Source organism: Halictus rubicundus, chromosome 4 (assembly GCF_050948215.1).
Source record: "Halictus rubicundus isolate RS-2024b chromosome 4, iyHalRubi1_principal, whole genome shotgun sequence".
Lineage (NCBI taxonomy): Eukaryota > Metazoa > Arthropoda > Insecta > Hymenoptera > Halictidae > Halictus > Halictus rubicundus.
The window spans coordinates 9,063,188-9,083,053 of record NC_135152.1 but is presented as its reverse complement, the minus strand read 5'-3'; the positions used below and the strand labels follow the sequence as shown (position 1 = coordinate 9,083,053).

At 42.6% G+C, this 19,866-nt stretch overlaps 1 protein-coding gene and 1 long non-coding RNA gene across 2 annotated transcripts in view; both read left to right on the top strand.

The window, feature by feature from the left end:
* Positions 1-19,866, top strand: part of LOC143353339 (uncharacterized) — a 289,180-nt gene that overhangs the window by 89,606 nt on the left and 179,708 nt on the right. The window lies entirely within an intron of this gene.
* Positions 1-19,866, top strand: part of LOC143353340 (uncharacterized) — a 147,589-nt gene that overhangs the window by 39,275 nt on the left and 88,448 nt on the right. Inside the window, exon 2 of the long non-coding RNA XR_013082113.1 lies at positions 17,018-17,048. This is a non-coding gene — a long non-coding RNA (uncharacterized LOC143353340). The remainder of the gene's footprint in view (positions 1-17,017; positions 17,049-19,866) is intronic.

Here is a 19,866-nt window from a genome sequence, read left to right as displayed (position 1 = left end):
AAACAGAAACAGCCCCGACAACACTGCCGGAGCCCTGATTTCATCGTTCATTTTATGTGCTCGCTTCTTCTCACGAGGATCGACATTTTATCCTAAAAATAAAAATACTAAATTAATAATTAAAAATACACAAATCGCACATCTGAACTGATTCTTTCTATAATTGGTCCCACGGCGAAGATCAAATATATTTTTCAATTTTTTCGCGTGTCTGTTAGTCGAATTATTGAAAAAGTTTGAGCAAATGTTTAACAAGAGACTGTTGGAAGATGTCGAAGAAACATTTCGCGAATTTGGGTCAGTGTCAGGTTCTGATCTGATCGGAATACACCCCGTGTAATTTTAATAAATTGTGCCAAGCGATTGGAACCCCTTGCCCGGAAGCGTACAACGTCCAGGATTTCGTTCGATAGATCTAGATCTCGATCGGTTCTGTGTCCAATTATTTCTGCAACATCGGGCAGTCGCGGTTCGAAACGGATACCGTCAAGTTTCGAGTCTAACAACTGCTAATTGAATTAGTTTCTGTGCTCGCGCGGTGCATTATTCTAGCCAGCATGCAGCCGCTAGTTTTGGGTGCACGCCATAAAATCGATGGGGGTATATCCACGTTGGTTAACGACCCCATTCAGCGACGACGCTATAGAAACGAGTTAATTAAAGGGACTCTGTTTGTCTGAATATTACGATCATATTACGGTTTAACTGGTATTGACATCAGTATCTCCTGGCCAATCTAATTTAATAGGTCCGCCATTAAAGTTAACAAGTGCGTTATGTCTTTCTCTGTGTGCCAAGCATTTTGCTCTCTGTTCGCAGAAACTTTCGAACGGTCTTAAGATCGTCTGGGAGATGCGGTGTGTCGATTGTAAAATATTTAATTAGCATCGTACTTGCGCCGGAAAACATGTGCTTTCGGCAAACTATGCTGCGGAAAGGGGAGCTGTGCTATTATTGTGCAATTTCTGCTCTACCCGAAGGTGTTAACGTTCGCTTGCGAAATCCGAGCGCCTCGGGTGTATTAACAGGTGAATAATATGTTTTGAAACGGTTGCCCCGAGATTTTCTTAATGTTAACAGGCGAAAATTGTTACTTGAGGTTGCTATCTTCTATTGTTTCTCCGACCATTACTCAATATTACCTCACCCTTATTGAATAATTCGACGCTTTCTATTATTTGGCGATTCAATTCTGCCATCCAATGATTCGATCACTCTGTTACACAGTTATTCGATCATTTAATTATTTGATCAGTCGGTCAGTTGGTCCAGCAATAACTTACTTATTCCGATCATCTGGGGTTGATGACCTGGTTGATGACTGGGGTTGACCGTTCAGTAAATCTTGTAGTTTCCATATTTAAATTTATGTTGGTTATAGGTGTATATAATATGCCAGCTTTAGACATATTTCATCTCTAATTTGCTGTATTATGTACGTTTAAATAACACTAATTCGCATTAAGGTCTTTCCCGTAGCACGATTCACACCTCGGCCCATAAAACGCGGTTTTACTATCAACGGTGAATGAATCTCCTTCGCGAAAAAATGCCGTCGCGCGACATTATCCTGCTACTTCCTGGAGGTTTCGGCGAAACCCGGCTTCGAGGATCCTTGAAAGGGCGAAACGAGTTTCGGAACCGGGTTACCCACATAAGACACGATATACATTACTTTTTGCTCGGCCGATCCTCCGCCGAATTTCTCGCATCGTTCCGCCCTGCCATCCGCAAATTTAACCTCGTGCAACGAATTCCTCGGCGATTTCGTCTGATCGTTTCATCTGGAAGTGCGGGAAACTAACCGGTAGCCTATCCAATCATCCTCTAACTGCTATTCTTTTATATCTGGAAAGTCAAAGTGCCTACAAAATGTACAACGATTTTTCTTATTGGTTCGTTTATTTTTCGTGGCCTTTTGCGGCCATAAAATAAAAAATGTTTTGAGCCGTACTTTAGCGGTATCGAGTGCTCTACAAACGACGATAAAAACAATTCCGAAAATATCGTTACTAACTACTATTTACATAGCGACATCAAGGTCTTAAACTACTGTTTACATAGCGATACCAAGGTCGCTTTAAACTACTGTTTACATAGCGACACCGAGGTCGCCTTGGACAAATACATAGAACCGTGTGTTCTCTTCGCGAGATTGTTCCTACAAATAAATTCCTGTTCTCTTAAGGAATTCCTGTGTAAATAAATTCCTCTATGAATTCCTGTTCTTTTAAGAAATTCTGAACGTCAAAGAAGTTCTAATCATGGTGTTAACTATGTATACCAGGTTTGCAATAAAGAGAGAGAGAGAGAGAAAGAGAGGGAAGGGAAGCAGAAAATTTGTAAAAATTGAGTCAGACGTGTAAATCCTTGAATTGTCCTGCGCATAGAGGTGAACTTGGTTGAAGTTGGCGGGATAGTGGAGTCGTCCCGTGTAAGCGTATCGATTGCAATTCCTGTTCACCCACAAGGAAGAGGCGGCCGAAAGAATTTCGACGTCCGCTTCCTGGCCGGTTCGAAGGCGACCGTGGCGTGGTACGGTTCAGCAGGATCCGCGGAAGGGCGGAACGAGTTTCTGGGACCGGGTTACCCAGATAGGATTCGAGTCTGCGAGAGAGCCGTTGCAGCAGCTGCCCACTTATTCCGAGTGCATACGGGCTCTCTCGGCACCAGGGCCGCCTACAAACACGCAAATGAAGATATTCACCGTGTTTACAGAGCCGGTCGCCGAGGTCAACGTCTCGTAAGTGTGTCGCCGGCTATACGCCGCGCCGTGTCCCGGCTGAAAAACGGACAGCGTTATCCTATCCCGACCTTGGCTCCATCCAACGCCGAAGGTTCGTCAACCGTGTCCGAGCCTAGCTATCGGTCACTCTCGCTGTTACGTGTCATCGTGAAAGCCATTTCTTCCTGCCCGTTCGCTCATCTTTCATGCCGCGTTGCCGTAAAACCGAAAGTAACGCGAAACCGCTCGCACCACCATTCACTAAAACTGTGACACTTATACCGGACATGCTTATCGACACTAACTTTTGCACAGATTTAACTCTTATTCGTTCTTCGCATCGATTGGACTCGGTTTTCACGGATACACCGAGATTAAATATTTAATTTTACTATATAAAATGATGTCTAGCTTTTCATATAATTTTGCATCCTTTCTGTAAAAATACGTCTATCTTTTTATATAAGGGTATAATTGGCCACATTTATTTCCTTTGTGGAATTTATTCAATTTCGCCAAACGTCAAACGCAAAATCAATCGAAATTGCGAGCTTTTGCAAAAGTGAGCCTCCATCGTTTTTTTAAGAATAGTATAAGCGGTTGGCTTGTTAGATGAACACGAGATTGAAATGTTTTACACATGACCAGGGACCCATTTTTTGCTTCCCCGTTCCAATCCTCTCGTCCCCCCCCCCCCGTCAAGAAGTATCACATTTTTCGTTATAGATCGCCGATATTCCCGTTCCCAGGATAAGATCGCATGAAATTTATTCTCCTTTGTATCGGAGGCGTGGTTAGAACAATGAACAAAGAGTACGGGGATGTTGCGGAGATCGTCATAAAAGTCGCAGCCTCCTGACAAGCTAACTCGCTCGTAAAACACTTGCCTTCTTGTGCTCGTTTATGGTCGTAGGAAATACTCTATTGAATCGTTCGCAATCCACGGTTTACGCACCGTTTCTATGCAGATACGGTCGCTTCGCTGGTCTCTGCTCTTATTTCGAATGCTCCTTCCCCTTCGAGCACGCCTGTTTCTCCTTTCGGCTCGGTTGCGCAAGCGAATCCTGAATTACTAAAACAGGCTGGCTCAACGTGGAATCCTTTTCGATTAATTGCCCTATTCTTTTCATATTTTTACGTTTATAGTTACGAAGACTTGCCTGCAATTGCTGCGGAAGTAAAATAAAAATAGCGTATCATCGTTCTTGAGGAAGGTATTCAAAAACGCAAATAAAGTTTAACAAAGTTCAGCGTGGCTTGCGTAAGACAGACGTAACATCCTCCGATATTATTGTATTTTCATGTAATATAACTACGGCTCGCTTATTATTAGACTGCGGATTTTAATGAAAATGGGTAGGTCTAATTTAAGACAGTAAAAACATTTGAAGTATTTAGATATACGATTATATTATTTCCAACCTAGCAAACATATGTAACAAGAAATTAAATATTTATTTCAGCCGAGCTCGTTGCAATTTGAAAGTTTTTATTTTGCATAGAGATCCGCAGTCTACTTATTATTCATATTCCAATTTCTTCTGGCAGTAGATACAGACTGGCGTATGCAGACAGGCTGAAGACGTTGGCTAACATTCCCAATAAAAATTCAAATTCTGCTGTCTCGTTTAGATTTCTGAGGTTGTATAACCGCTTGAAAAATTGTTAATATCCGAAACGCACGAATGAGAAGCACGGTTAATAGAAATAGTGGGTACTCGATTTGATATTTTTACGATTTATCGATGCTGCTCGGCGAGCCATTGTCCGCGTCTCAGAATGTGTGTCATTGCGAAGCAATGGCAGCCGCAGCGTCAGTGGTCGAAAGAAAGTTTCACGCTGGGTTCGATCGGGTGATTCCAGGATAGTTTTTTTCCCAGGGCTGGGGCCCGAAAGAGTCTCAGCAGTGAGTTGGTAGCAGTTTGTTTCACAAATCACCCGGGCAGCGAGGGTCACGTTCACGTTGCACGCGTGAGCCTGCGTCCACGTTCCACCTTCCATCTACGACGTTTTATCTCTCCTAGGCGATTTATGCTCGCGAGGGCCTCTCTAACATCGTCTCCTAGACGGGTTGCATAGTCGCTACGCCTCTCAGCGGCTCCTCAAAGGCCACCGAATCGCGCCGCGCTGTTTACTTTACGAGCTAGAACGCGGGAGGACGATATTTTCGAGAGGTGTGCCCGATTCACACTGTCCCGGGCCCCAGGAGTCCGCGAGGATCGATGTTCCCACCGCTTCTCGACCTTTTGCCCTGCCATCGAGAAAAAGCATGCTGCGCTCATTAGTCACGGCGATAAATAGATCCGGAGTTTGTAATATTAACACCTCGAACTGTCGCCTAGCCACTAGGCTCGGATTCTTTTCCCAAGTCATGTATCAGTTCACTCGAACGCATTCATTCATTAGACTGTGGATCTTTATTCGAATTTCAGGAAACAGGTGCCACAATTTTTGTCTTTTCTCAATAATTTGAGTAGATCAAAAGTATCGCGGCGATAGACTTCTTCTAATTTTTCCAATTTCTTAAATTACAGTTTTGTCCTAAATGCATAAAATCTATTTTTATTATCTATGGTGAGAATTACCATATTTTGATGGAATTCAGCGTGGAATTTTATGGATTCAGATTTATGAAATAAGAAGAGTAGATCTTGTAGATAATTGTCAGCATTCTTTTTATATATTCTCAGAAGGGACATGTAAATTGCTGATCTTTACGGTGTCCTCTCGGGCGGGACGGTCGAGTGCAAAGGGTATGGATGTTTATGCAAATTTGCATTTCCGTTGGTAATGTAATAAAGATCAGAATTTCCTTCATCGACCGGAGGATTCAGTTTCATTGTAAAAATAAAATACAAGTGAACTCTCGCCTGGTTCGAATCTAATTTATCACACAATAGAATCCCGAATAAATTATTCCAGAAACAGTTCGATTTGCATAATTGCCAGCGGACTATAAATTACGCTAATTGACCATTAAGAGAATAGTTGATTGTACGCCCAATAGTGTATAGAATCCTTGTTGCATCGAACAGAATTTTTCCCACGGTTCAACACGCACTTCTTCCGCAACGCGAACCTTGAATTTCTAGATCGCGAACGACTTTCTTTCATCGTTTAGCATATTGCGCCGGCCTTCGCTTTTTTACGGACGACTGCACAGATGCAGGCTGCAGGATGCTTCGTTGCACGTCGGTACAACAGGCGACGGAAAGCCCGACGCCTGATTCTCATTGGAGCACGCGTAAGGTCAATAATTATCATGATTTAATATTCCGTCCCACGAGACGCTCAGCGTCGCGCAGTTATCCTTGCTGTAGATTGTCGCCGCTCGGGAATATGTGTCACGTGTAATTTGCTTAATCGCGAGTGAACCGTATCCTCACTCGGTTCGGTTTGTATAATGAAAATTATCCGTATCGATTACATTGTCGCTTATGCGCAAGGTATTAATTAAGTTAAATATATTCCGTGCAGGCTGGTATTAAGAATATTCGCGACTTACCTGTTATTTAGTCTACGTTATTATACGTAACTTTATTGACAATCGCTTTATCACATTGTCCTATTCCGACGCCCTCTCGCATTTGACAAATCGATTTCAATTAATCATTGTGTCCCAACCGTGCGAAACAACCGTGTGACTGTTCTAACATTACGCGTTGCTTTTCTTCCAAGATGAGGTTAATGTAAGCGACGACAAATTCATGTTTTATGGAAACGACGATATCTCTTAGGAACTATGAAATTGAATAGAGCTTATGTATAATGTATACTTGCTGTGAATTCAGATTCATTCTTCAGATTTTTAAAAAGATTCAATTCAATCGAAAGCGTCGTTACATTCACTCGCACCTCGATGCTCGAAACAAATATTCCTACCTAATAGATGAATTATTTTGAAAAACTTTTTCGCAGTCTCTCGATGCTTCTAATATGTAGACAGAATTAGAGAGAAGTAGAATAAAGTGTTAATTCAGCATAGTTAATTACTTCTTCAGTGCTTCTTTTGGTCCCGTTTTTCAGGGATCACGTTACTTCTCGCGAGCATTGTCCGAAATGTGCCTGACCAGTTGGCGGCCAATAAAAAGCAAGAGTACCCGGCATTCCGTCGCGATGATTCCGCGAACGATTTCATTTCCGGCGCAGGAAATCGAACCGTAAACCGCCGACGCATCTTGCGCAACCGTCGAGTGCGTTATGGCGTCGGATTATGCACATTCTGTTTTTTTTTTACGAGGTATTAAGCGCACTTTCGACTCGGCCACATCGTCGATAATTCTTTTACCGTGGAAAGCCGTCGTTAGGCGTAAGTACCGAAGCCTGTAGCTGCCATTCATGTTGTCCGGCGAGCGAGCGTGCCCGATGGAGCACTCAATCGTGAGAAAGAAATAATCAGATCTATCCATAAGGTCGGCCCGTGTACGCGACCGCAACCGCGCATGATTGAATTGTTCCAGAATAATGAAGAGGCGAGCGCCGCGCTCGAACAGGATGCGAGAAATTAACGCGGAAGTCTTCTTTAATTATCCGTCGCAATTAACACGAAAAATGGATCGTTATCGGTGGAACAAGACGATTCTTAAGCCTCGCATCTCGTTTCCTTTCGTAAACAACGTGGAATTCATTAGTTTAAGTCGCTGCTTAGGGTTTGCTCATTGTTCAAGTGAGAAAGGTTCGACGATTGTTTATTATATTTCATTCGGATGAGTAACGGATATTTTACTACATATCTCTCGTGTACGTTCGAGCTTCAGGAACGCTTGAGAAATTATTAAATTGATTCTTTCGCTTTAATTTTCTGAAAGAATTCTTTCGCTTTAATTTTCCTGTGTTTTAATAAATTGCTTGTTAAGAGTTGAACAGATCTAAATTGTGTCTCGATCAAATCCAAGTGTGTCAACGTTTCGTCGACGCACTATAGATCCCTGGGATCCCGGCCGCCCACGCAAGGGTGAGAATTACGATGCTCGCAGCGTTTCCAATAAACGCAATACCTATTTGAAAAAATATTGGACAGTGTTATATTCCGTGGAATAACTCGGGGCAGATTATGATAATGGGACAGTTACTCACGCGGGGATGCTGTTTGAAAGCGCGGCATTCAAATTATATTTACGGGCCGCTATGTTCGTCTCCCCGGCGCGTTTAAATATGATTTTTGCGGGCGGCCCGCGGCCTCCCCTTCTGGGATGATGTAAAGTTCTTTGTTCCACGTCTCAATGGTACATAAATACATTATTCGAGCGCGTAAGCGTGCTCTTGAATGCCCCATCAACAACACCTCGGCGCTAGCGCGTCGAGACGCGTTCGTCCCGCGAGCGCGCGCGCGCGCGCGCCACCGTCAATAATAAGTATAAATACTTTTATAACTGCAATAATTCAAGGGCGTACATGGGATTTCGTGGCCGGTAACATATTGCAATTGCGCGGCAGCGCACGGTCGAGCCCTGCTGTTGCTGCGCGCGCGCGCGTGCTGCGAGTGCAGAGTTACTAACTGCGAGTTTGCGATCCATAGAAACGGCGGGGGCGTTTTACGAGACACACCCCGAGGGGAAGGTTTGACGTCCCGACGAAATATACACCCGGATGACCGGGGAGTGTCGTTATCAAATTAACGTACGAAGTCCCGAGTGTTCGGAGAGTACCGTAAACGCGGACCAGTCCACGTTTTAGATACCGTCTGCTTCGGATCGCCATTTCGCATGACACCAATTATACCGTATGACCGTTCGTTCTGTTTCCAGCTTGCTCCTTAACCTCCTGAACTACGATTTAATTTACGAGTGCAGTGATTAGAACTTCCTCGGCATTCAGAATTTCTTAGAAGAAGAAGAAGGAAGGATTTATTGGATTCCTGTGTATTCTCCGATGGCAATACAGGGTGTCCCGTGTGCATTTTCGCACACAATCATTTCCCAAAAGGGGACATCTTATGGTCACAAATCTTTCCAAGGTGAATGCGTCTCCGAGATTTCGGGCACCTATTTTTCCGCGTTGCGAGATATTTATAGTTGAATCTTTAAGCACGTTTATCTAGAAACCACCTTTTTCGAAACGATTGTCACGACATCTCAAGTTCCGCTTGATGGATTGGCTTGACATTTTGAGAGAATCTTTTAACACACCCACTCTGTTATCGCACGTACCGAATTTGTTTAAATCCAACCATTTTCCTCATATTTTTTTTTTTATCGTGTTGTGAAGGCCGAAAAATTAAAAAAGATCGGCAATTAGACTTTGAAATACCGCCATTTTCTAAATACCCACGATTTTTAGTATCTTTTAGTTCGGGACATAACTATATTCATATTGATTAACAAACAACTTTATTGTTTCCGATCAGTAGACAGACTGAAATCTTAGCGACCGTCGACCCATGTTTTTCGAAACGCACCCTATAAAAACATATATAACTCACGTAATTTTTATTATTGTTACTTGAAAAAAATCACAGACGTACTTTAAATACCAATAAATGTGTACGCAAAATACCAATGCAAAAGGTTCAGTAGTTTTCTTTAAAAAAATTCCTAAAAGTTCAGAAAATCAGAATACCCCGTTAACCATCCGGGGCAGGGAAGTGGGATCGTTCGAGAAAAAAAAAAAAAAGAAAACTGAACGTATAATTTCCCGCTGGCGCGCTTCCCAAGATCGTATCCCCGCGGATCTCCGTTTTCATCGTCTCACGCGTTTTCCAGTTACATAATCGCGAAACGGCCAATCGCCGTGAGACTCGCGAGGCAAGACGCGGTCTCGTACCTTTTCTCAGGGGTTTGTTTTCTCGATATACTCGGCGGCGCGCAATGTTCGGGATTGTTAATCCCCCGTTCGTGTATCTTTTTTCACGTCCCGTCTCTCGCTCTCCTCCGCCACCCCCGGTTCCGTATTCGATCGATCGGCACACGGTGTCGAACCGTGTCGAGTATCGAGTTTCGACGTGCGCAAACAACGGCACAGTGTCGAGACAACTGGGCGTGTGATGTACCGGGGCCGTTTCTGCTCGCGAGTAATACTACTGCCGGCCATTAAACGAGATATACGCGGCTACGGCCGACTGGATTTCGTATGTTAATTTGATGGCGACGACACTTTGAGCAACGACGATCGGCCTCGACCGAGCCGCGCGCGTATTTCCCCGATGCGTCGAAAGATGGCCCGAGGAAACCGTCCGTGAATTATTGGTATTCGACGATCGCATGGAAATTATTTCTGGAAGCGCGCGTGTATCCGATCTCCTCGTGCACCGCGCCGTGCAGTATCATTGTTCGAGGATACCGATCTGGGTTAGGTACTGCGCTTCGGCCGATGTTAACGATCTCTGCCTCCAGGCTGCAAACCGGGCTTGATCCTCATAGTTACTAAATCACGCTGCGCGAAAAATTCTGCGCGGATGCCCGAGGTTTCTTATTCAATTTATATCAAGACTTAATGCATATATTTCGGTGAAACTCACGTATTTTATTCGCTGTCTGAAGCGTGTAATACGAGGCGTACGCCGTTAGGTGAACAGGAACCAAATGACAACTACGAGCGAGCTTGGGGATTAATTCTAGATAATAATTGAGTAACATTTTTTCGTGAGTTAGCGCTCACAAGAAGTAGAATCGGTTGGTTATGATCAAACGCGTCAGCCGATTCCTGTTCAACGACGCGGGGTTTCGAAATCAGAATGGTTTAAATATAGTTAGTCGAACGTCGAAAATTTAATGTAAAAAAATATCAAAAAATGTTCCTTGGAATGAACTCATAAATATAATATTAGGCTGACCGAAAAACAAACATAAATATTAATGAAACATGAGTCAACTGAAATGATCTCACACAGCGAACGGATATCTAAGTGTATGCAAAATTTCGGCGAAATCGAAATTCAAGTTTTGACCGAAAGTTTTCCTCGTTGGTTTCATCGAAACCGCAACAACGTAAGACCTTCTATCGTGACACGTGCGCCGACCCCACGCGTCGAAATCACAATCGAACGGATCGTTCGCAGAGTATGTACAGTATAACCTCGTTTATCCGAACACGTCGGGGTACAAGGTCGTTCGGGCAATAAAGGCTGACCAACTTCCCCCACCTTCCGGCTCTTAATTGTTCCGATACGTTCGGAACAGTCCGAGTTTCCTTCACCTGTGTTCAAATCGGTGCCATGAAGCTCGGTCACACGTAGACTGCGAATCTTTATGGAAAATAACAATTTTCTCCGCTAATTGCGAAAAACAAGAGTCAAATAAAAATTTCATTCTTTCAATAATAAGAAAATAATGCAATACATATTCCGAAGTGCTCTCGATCTTTACACTATTCTTATCATAAATGCATAAAAATCCAGGTTGTATGTACTTAAGAATACACGTTCGTATAACTATACGTTGGGCTGTAGTTCGGATAATAGAAGCTTGGCGAATAGTACATATAATGTGAGGTTTAGCATTAATTGGTCCGTATAAGCGAGGTTCTACTGGAACAATTTGAGCAAGGTCGCACACGATCGTGTCGCAACCCGGCCGAACTGCATTCTTGCACCCGCGAGCGGGTCGTAAGGCACGCGCGGGCTAACGTAATTAACTGTAAAGGCAATTACGAACGATCAGCGTCCACCTTCGGAGTTATCGAAACTGGAGCGTGACGACAGAACCGAGACGATGGGCTGCAGGAGAGATTACGTGAATCGACCGTCTTCGAGCCGTTGAACGTTGCGTGTGCCGTTAATGCGTTCACGGATGAGCGCAATTAACGTCTGCGGTGAATAACTTACGCCCACGCGCGCCATCTTGAAAATAAACTGCTCCGGTACGCTGTACTCGAGGATGATCGGAACATTGTGAACGGCGGCTCAAAGGTCCTTCGTGCGATCGGTTGTAAACATTCGTGTTTTCATTAGCGTTAGAGATATATTAGGGGTACCCATAAGTAATCAATTATTTCCAAAGAATTTGTTTTGCCTTTAGTTCTGTACCGATCGTTGAAGAGGAAACACGTATTCTTTTACAGTTTTCGGTAAAGCAGCCTGTGTTCAAAATATTCTAAAAAGTATAATTTTTTTTTACAACCCTGTAATAAAATGACGGCGACCATAAGATCATATTCTTCCGAAGATCATATTCATCATTGCATACTTTTTCATTTTCATGCGGGATTTAATGGTAACGGTAACAACCAAGAAAACTTGCAATGTTTATGGAGATGCATCGAAGGTCAACAAGTGTCAACGTTGGTTCAGGAGGTTTGCTGCTGGTGATTATGATCTCTCTGACAGGCCTCGAAGTGGACGTCCAGTTGAATTTGATAATGACACCCTAAAATCTCTAGTGGAAGCTGATCCAAAATTAAGTATACAAAAAATATCGAGAAGCCTCGGGTCCACACGGTCAACTATACAAAGGCACCTACACGAAATGGGAAAGGCATATAGGCAAGGAATATGGGGTACCGCATCAATTATCTGAGACCAACGAGAATATTCGTCGATCAATTTGCACTTCATTGCTATTCAGATTTCGTAGAGTTCCATTTCTTAACAGAATCGTTACCGGAGACGAAAAATGGTTTCTTCATGATAACATAAAGCGTTCCAAGCAATGGCTTTCTGCAAATCAAACCGCAATATCAACCCCTAAACCTAGCTTATCGCTTAGAAAGGTGTTACTGTGCATGTGGTGGGACTGTCGTGGCATAATTCACTTTGAGTTTTTGAAACCTGGAGAAACAGTTACTGCTGAGTTGTATTATCAGCAATTACAACGGCTGTATTCAGAACTATTAAAAAAGAGGGCATCTTTAGTCCACAGAAAAGGTGTAATACTGCAAATTGCCAACGCCCGGCCTCATACAGCGAAACTCGCTCAGGAAAAAATGAAAGAATTGCAATGGGAAGTTTCACCGCAACCCCCGTACTCACCGGATATTGCTCCTTCTGACTATCATCTTTTCAGATCTCTGGAGCATTATTTAAGAAATAAAACATTCACCTCTGTAGAAGATGTAAGGAGGCACCTTGAATCATATTTTGCTTCACGAACCATGGATTTCTATCAGAGGTGGATTGAAAGTTTGCAGGAAAGATGGCAAACTGTCCTTGATAATGGTGGAGATTATATAATAAATTACGAAATAAAAACCTGAATTTACTACAAAGTTTGTTTTAGATTTCAAAATAATTCATTACTTATGAGTCCCCCTAATAGTTTCATTGCGTGGTTTTTACCAGAAAATACAAGAAAACACATATACGTGCTGTTGCAAAATCGTTGCGTGCCGTTTAAGAGTGTCCAAAGGACGCCGGGATATCTGGAGCACAACGTAACAGTCGAGAACAATGGAAAGCAAAGGCGATATCGGGTGCGCTGATTGAATCAGGAAAAGATGGGATCGTTGTTACGGTTAGCGGCCACCGTTCGAGTCTCTTCGGAAATAACGTAATCTCGAGCCTCTGCCGGCGATAATTGTGCCGTTTCCAAACTCGTCGCGTGCCTACGCGTTTCGAATACCCGGCGAACGAGGCCATGATTTACTCTCGATCGCGGAGCTCTCTTTTCTCTATCGCAAACCGTATAAAGTCGCCGGCGAGGCCGCGGGGTGGCAACCAGTGACGACACTGATCGTTATTTTTGTTCTCGCCGCCTCTCCGAAAATGGTTTTTACGCACACCTAATCGCCGCTTCGATGCGATCGGTGTTGTTGCGATCCACCGCGCCGCGGCGACGAGGGAACGGCTCGATCTACGATATGCCACTTGGAGAATCATCCTTGGCCGTTCGAACGGCTTTCGTGACCGTTCTACTCACTGCAAGACGCTGTCTCTTGCTTCTATTTTTCGAGCACATGTACTTAGAAGTATACAGTTTATGGGAAAAGCTGGAGAATGGTTCGGAACAGTTTAGTGCAGCATTTATGGTAATTAACGGCTTAGTTTTATTTCTGTTGACTAAAGTACCGAATTAATCAGGAAGATGTTCCTATTAATTCGTACAATCAATTGCGCTGCGTATGGACCACCCTGTACTGAATTATTTAAATGTGAAACACATTCGGGTAATAAAGAATTCGGTAGACTGTGGATTTTATGCGTTTATCGCGAAAATGGGAGGTTGTAAATAGAAAAAAAAAAGATTTAAAAAGATTTAAAAATTTGTAGTCTGTCAGTATAACACTTTCAACTTGTTTCTTGCAATTGATGCAGATCATTTTTATTTTATATAAAAATCCACAGTTTAGTGACGTGTAAACCGGACGTGGAATCTAGGCGATTCGACGAATAGAAGTTTCGCGACGGTTCTGTTCGAAAAAGTATCGAATGGATCGAGAGTTTGTTGAACCAGTGGGCGAGAAACAGATTAGATTGCGTATCGATGGTTCGCATTGTTCGGCTAGAGCACGCACCTGTTGGTAATCCAGAGTGGCTACATTCGTGCCAAGGTGTTCGGCCCGGCCATTTCTGTGCGCGCACCCGATACTCTTCCAGGGAATACGAATGCGGCTATTGTCGCGAATAGTTCCTTTCGCAGCTCGTGTCGTAGAAAGGCGGAGCGCGCGACCATTTTTCAAAAGACACCAGCGATACGGTACGGGGAAACAATATACCGCGGACAGGTCAAAGTTATATACCATGCGTTATGCATTAGCCAAGTGTAGACAGAGACTAATGTATTAAAACATTTTACTCGGATCTACCGCGGCTCGGTTATTAACTGTCAGCTCGCTAAATATTTTGCCATTTCTCAATTCCTGAAGAATTCTAATCACTATCCTGCCGCCCGAGCCTGAAACTGTAGAACCATGATACTTTTCGCGACAGTAATAAATTACCTTATCGTACACTGTGCAATATCATTTTAATCAATGCCGTGTTAGACTCATAATGAGTTTCAAGTTCAGATTCGGCACGCTGCATCGATTTATAATTTGTTTGTGACGTGAAAGTGTTAAAATTGTTTCGATAATGATAAGTTTGTGATAATTACGTAGTAAATTATGTATTAGATCGATGCAAAACTAAATTGCAGTCACTGTGTTAACACTTTGACTGCCATGTCACCCATATGTGGGTAACGGAATTATTTGTCCAGGTTTTAAAATGAATTTTTACGTTAATACATTCATTGTACCAAATGTGATTAGGATCCGTAAAATGCAAGAAAGTTGGAGGACTACTCGATATCATACATTTAATTTTTTCAATTATTATTTCATTAACTAACTTACCTTGATTTCATGGAATTTGTGAGGTTTCTAGTTTGGCAGTCAAAGTGTTAATTTGTGGAAGTGATTTTTGGTTTCATTGTTCCAATCCGGCATCGTTGAAGATGTAATTAAACAAAGGACGATCGCCTGAATAAAATTTAAATTGATTTTTCTCGACGCAGGTTTGCATACCTCGTTCGAGGAAACTTTCTTCGCTCGGGCAAATTTGCGTGGGCGTTCGCAATTGAAATTAGCATTGTGATACAATAATGGCATCCAAGGACGTCCGTGGCATCACCCGTAATGTTATCGGCATTGTTTTCGCGGCGGGATCGTCCGTGTCGCGTCGCGACGCGTCAATAGCAAGTTATTCACGCGCTAATACGTTCTGCAACCCTGTACGGGCATCAATGACGAACAAAGAAAGCCTCGTCGACCTTGCGGATGGCTCTATAAGGTTCGAAAAAAGCCGAACGCGGGCTCCGAAGCTAACAATTTATGACCTGCTCATTAAAATGTATAAAGGTTCCCTGCTTATCGCATACTGCCTCGTAACGCGGCGTATTACAGCTTCACGGATAATTTTTCGCGCGACAAGAAACACGATCTTTTGTTCTTCCTTCCGCCTGCGAATCAATTACAAGCATCAGCTATTTGAAAAAGTATTCAATGTGTCCGGCCTTTTGCAACGGCACGCCATTTTTGCTAACCATTCCTGGCGGAATAAACGGACAGTTAATGAAACCTGAGATTTACATTGCGATGCGTGAACGTGCATCGTTGATGAAACGCACTTTAGCATTTCATTATCGAACAATGCTATCAAGGCCGTCTATACTCAATTGGAGCTTTTTTGACAAATGCAATTCTATTTTTATGTTCGATTGACGCGATAGTGGGTGAGCAACGAGTCATCCATGGCTCGAAAAGGATGTCCTCTAAATTACCACCATTAATAGTTCCATATAATTTTAAAAATTGTTTTACTATCATATATTTGTCTCAGAAATTATGTTGCGAGAACAAGGCTTCAACAGATCTTTCAATTTTTGTCTTCCTTGTTCTCCAGTTTAAATGTATTAGAACTAAACAATATGTCCACAAATAAAAATGCCCTTGACATTACAACTTCCTTGTTCCTTATGGAACGACCTGATCAGTCCAAAGAAGTGTCAGATTATGGAAATATTTGTTTCCTCCTGTTAATGGTTACATCAGAACATAAAACATTTGATTCGAGTTTGTGCAAAATTTGCATGTGATTTCGTTTGGCAAACACTCGAGCGTAAAATCCGCCGTGTACAACGATCATGTTTCATGAGATTCGTTTTATTGTAAGGAATTATGGCGAGTTACAACAGATTCCCGTTGTAAATAACGACTCGCCGGCATAAAATTTTAATCGTTCATCAACATCCCGCGTCTTTCGTGGAAGGTGAACGTTCATATTGAACGGGGGTCACGGAGCACCCCGCGTTTTGCAACCGTACGGCGATCGTACATAAAACGGTTCGTAAACGTTGGACTCCGTAAATCACCGAGTCGCGCAAGAGATTCTAGGCCGTCCGTGTAAACTTCGCGTGTTACGTTACATCACTAGCATTTACATTCTTATCGAAGGGAAATACGCGTCCGTGGTCCCATGACGGAACGTACAACCGCGTGGGTGTGCTCGAAGACAATGTCTACAACGTGCGCAAACAGAAAAAAAAATCGTCAAGAGGAAAGCGACGTTCAACACGGCCGGGGAATTTTGTATATGAAGCGTGTCTGAAAGTGGATGAAAGGAATTATTGCGGCCGACACGGAAACGATCGGTTGCGAATGTGCTTTGTACGGGGTGTGTCGTGAATTAATTATCGATTATGCTCTTTCGAAGAGACGTGACTCAGAGTCGAAAGTAAAAGTCTTTTATTCTTGTTCGATTATGTCGTGCGGATGCACGACGTGAACAAACGCGAGGGGAAAAAGTTCAAAAGTACACCAGGAAATTAAGGAAAATTCTGTTAATGGGTGCTACTTTGTTCAGAATTATTTGGAAATTGTTTGGAATTGTTTGTTTCAGTTATTTATAGGCATTTATGGAGAAATGTCTTTTTGTTGCAGGTATGTGCTGAAGGATTGGGAACGACATGTAGTAAGACTTTTTGAATATTGACATATGTTTCTTTTGAGTTTGTTTGCTTTTATGTATTCTCTAATGAGCAAACTTTTTAACATTCATGACTTCTTATGGTAATTTGTAAAATTTCTATTTCGCCCTCGAAAGTTACATTTCTTCTTTCAATATTAGTGAATATTTTCTCGTAATATTTTATCTTTTTCTCTGTTGTATACTAATAGCTAACTAAAAATTGTATTTTGTAAACGGTGTTTAGTAGTATTCGGGGGACGTGGTAGAAAAGGGAGAAACCTGTTAGTTTCTACTGTAGAAATCTAATGTTTCACTTTCAAGAATACATGAGATTAAAATACCGTGGCAAATAACGTTCTAAAATAAATAGTGAAGTTATGAAGGAAATTAGGGGTGGGAAGGGTATTTTGTGGTATTCGGAGGATCTGGTAGAAAAGAGAGAAAGGGAGAAACCTGTTCTGTAGGAATCTAGTGTTTCAATTTCAAGAATACATGAGATTGAAATACCGTGGCAAATGACGTTCTAAAATAAATAGTGAAGTTATAAAGAAAATTAGGGGTGGGAAGTGTATTTTGTGGTATTCGGGGGACCTGGTAGAAAAGGGAGAAAGGGAGAAACCTGTTAGTTTCTACTGTAGAAATCTAATGTGTCAATTTCAAGAATACATGGGATTAAAATACCATGGAAAATGACGTTCTAAAATAAATAGGGGAAGCATAAAGAAAAGTAGGGGTAGGAAGGGTGTTTTGTAGTGTTCAGGGGACTGGGTAGAGAAGCTAGAAAGAGTCAGTTGGTTTGCACGAAAGAAAGTCGCGAGCGTAGGATTGATAGTAGCGACGCTCCGGTGATTTGAATGCGCGGCAAGGCAGGCGGTATCGCCGGGCACGAAGCGTTAAATACGTTGTACGCTCGGCGGGTTCGCCATTCACGAAACGGTCCCGGCGCGGACAAATATACCGCGAAGTCACTGAATCACTCGGCAATGGATTCGCGACACACCCGCGACGTACACATTTGTATCTCCGATCGCGTTATGTAAGGAAACTCATAGGCGCTCACCTGCCGGGTCGACGGTTTTACGAGAAACGTTACTCACTGTTATTCTTATTAACTGTCCCCCTTCCCGACGCGGCAACGAGATCCAGCAACGAGCGAGACTCGTTACGATCTCGCGACGGATCTTGACGCAACCATAATCGTATTGTGATCATTGATTACGCTACGCTCCCGGGAAGCACTAATGTATTTCGCGTCCACGGCTGCACGCGATCGATCGTGGAGCTCCGGCACCGTAACGTTTGCTAACGATCGGTCCTGGGGATTCTAATCGACTGACAACGGCATGGAAATCGCGATTTTTTCCCATGGAGTCGTTAGGGATAGGCGGACTAAGGATCTTTATGCAAAATAGAAATTTCCACATCAAGTGCGAGAAATGGGAACCCAGCTGAAAATTCTTCTTCTCCTTGATCACTTCGATAAGCTTGAATGCATCGATTTAAGCATCGTTATTTTTAAAATCTTCATTTTTCTACTCTTCCTAGTGATACTTTGGCTTGACCTGGGTTCAATAGACTGGACACGACCTAGACGTAAAATTCATTTTGAATTGGCTTGCTGAATAATTTAACTGAGAATCCTGTCATGCATGTAATCCTGAGAATCATTAATCTTTCATTACTTGGTAAAATTATCCCGCCTAATTCTGATTTTAGGAGCGTCACATTCGTCGGTGTACACGAATATTTTTCGGTGATTATTCGACCACTACTTTTTACATGTCTGAAAAGAAATTACACATTGAATGATTGCTACAGTTACGTAATATACATTCGATCGTTAATACTAGATAGACAAATCAACCGTTTACAGTGCTAATATCATTAATTTCGCTACAGAATAATTTCAGTGAGTAAAAGAATAGATACTTTGAAACATTTTCAATGACTTATTAGTAGACAGCGGATTTTATGCATTTATGACAAAAATGAGTAGGCGTAATTTAAAACAGTAAAAACATTGGAAGAATTTTTAGATACTGTTATATTATTTTCAGCCTATTAAACGTATTAAGAAAGAAAATAAATTTCTATTTCTGTTTGTTGCAATACCGGTGGAAAATTTCTTTAATTTTCAATCGTTATGGCAGATGGAGGTGTTAATAGTGTTAACTGGACACTGACATGTCGGTCTCTTTTTTTTTTGGTCATTTAAAGACGACATAGATCTGAGTCGGTTCTCAAATAATCGTTTTAGAAGCGCAAAGCAGAGAAACCGTATAAATGTACAGGAAATAAATCGAAAATCGCGAGAGATAATGACATCAAAGTCAGTTTAAGCCGGAACGGAGGACGTTCGCAGTCGGAATCGCGTCGCACTGGAAAACATGTTAATCCCTGGGGCCAGTGCTCGCGTGCGGCCATTCGCAAGGTGGTCAATCAGTCCGAGTGCCAAGAAATTGCTCCGCGAATGGTTTACTGCTACGGAGGAGCGTAAATCTCGGTTAACAATGCCAGAGAGAAATATAACGAGGCGAAGGCCGTAGGTTACGATGCTGATGATCTCGTTTTCTCGTTTCAAATGGAAATTTAAACTCCCATCTTCGCCGAGTCTATTCCGACGACCGGTTTAAAAATCGCCGCACGATGAAACCCCGAGATTTATTCAACATAAATTTCGCGAGGTTATGTATCCCGCTTGTCTGATAAATTGGCTAATAGCACGCTTTATCGTTCGATGCTGTCCTTATATTTTTACAACCTACCAGTCCAATGCTTTCGCCGCTTCCGGTTGCCCGGTGGGATTAAAAGCGATGTCCTA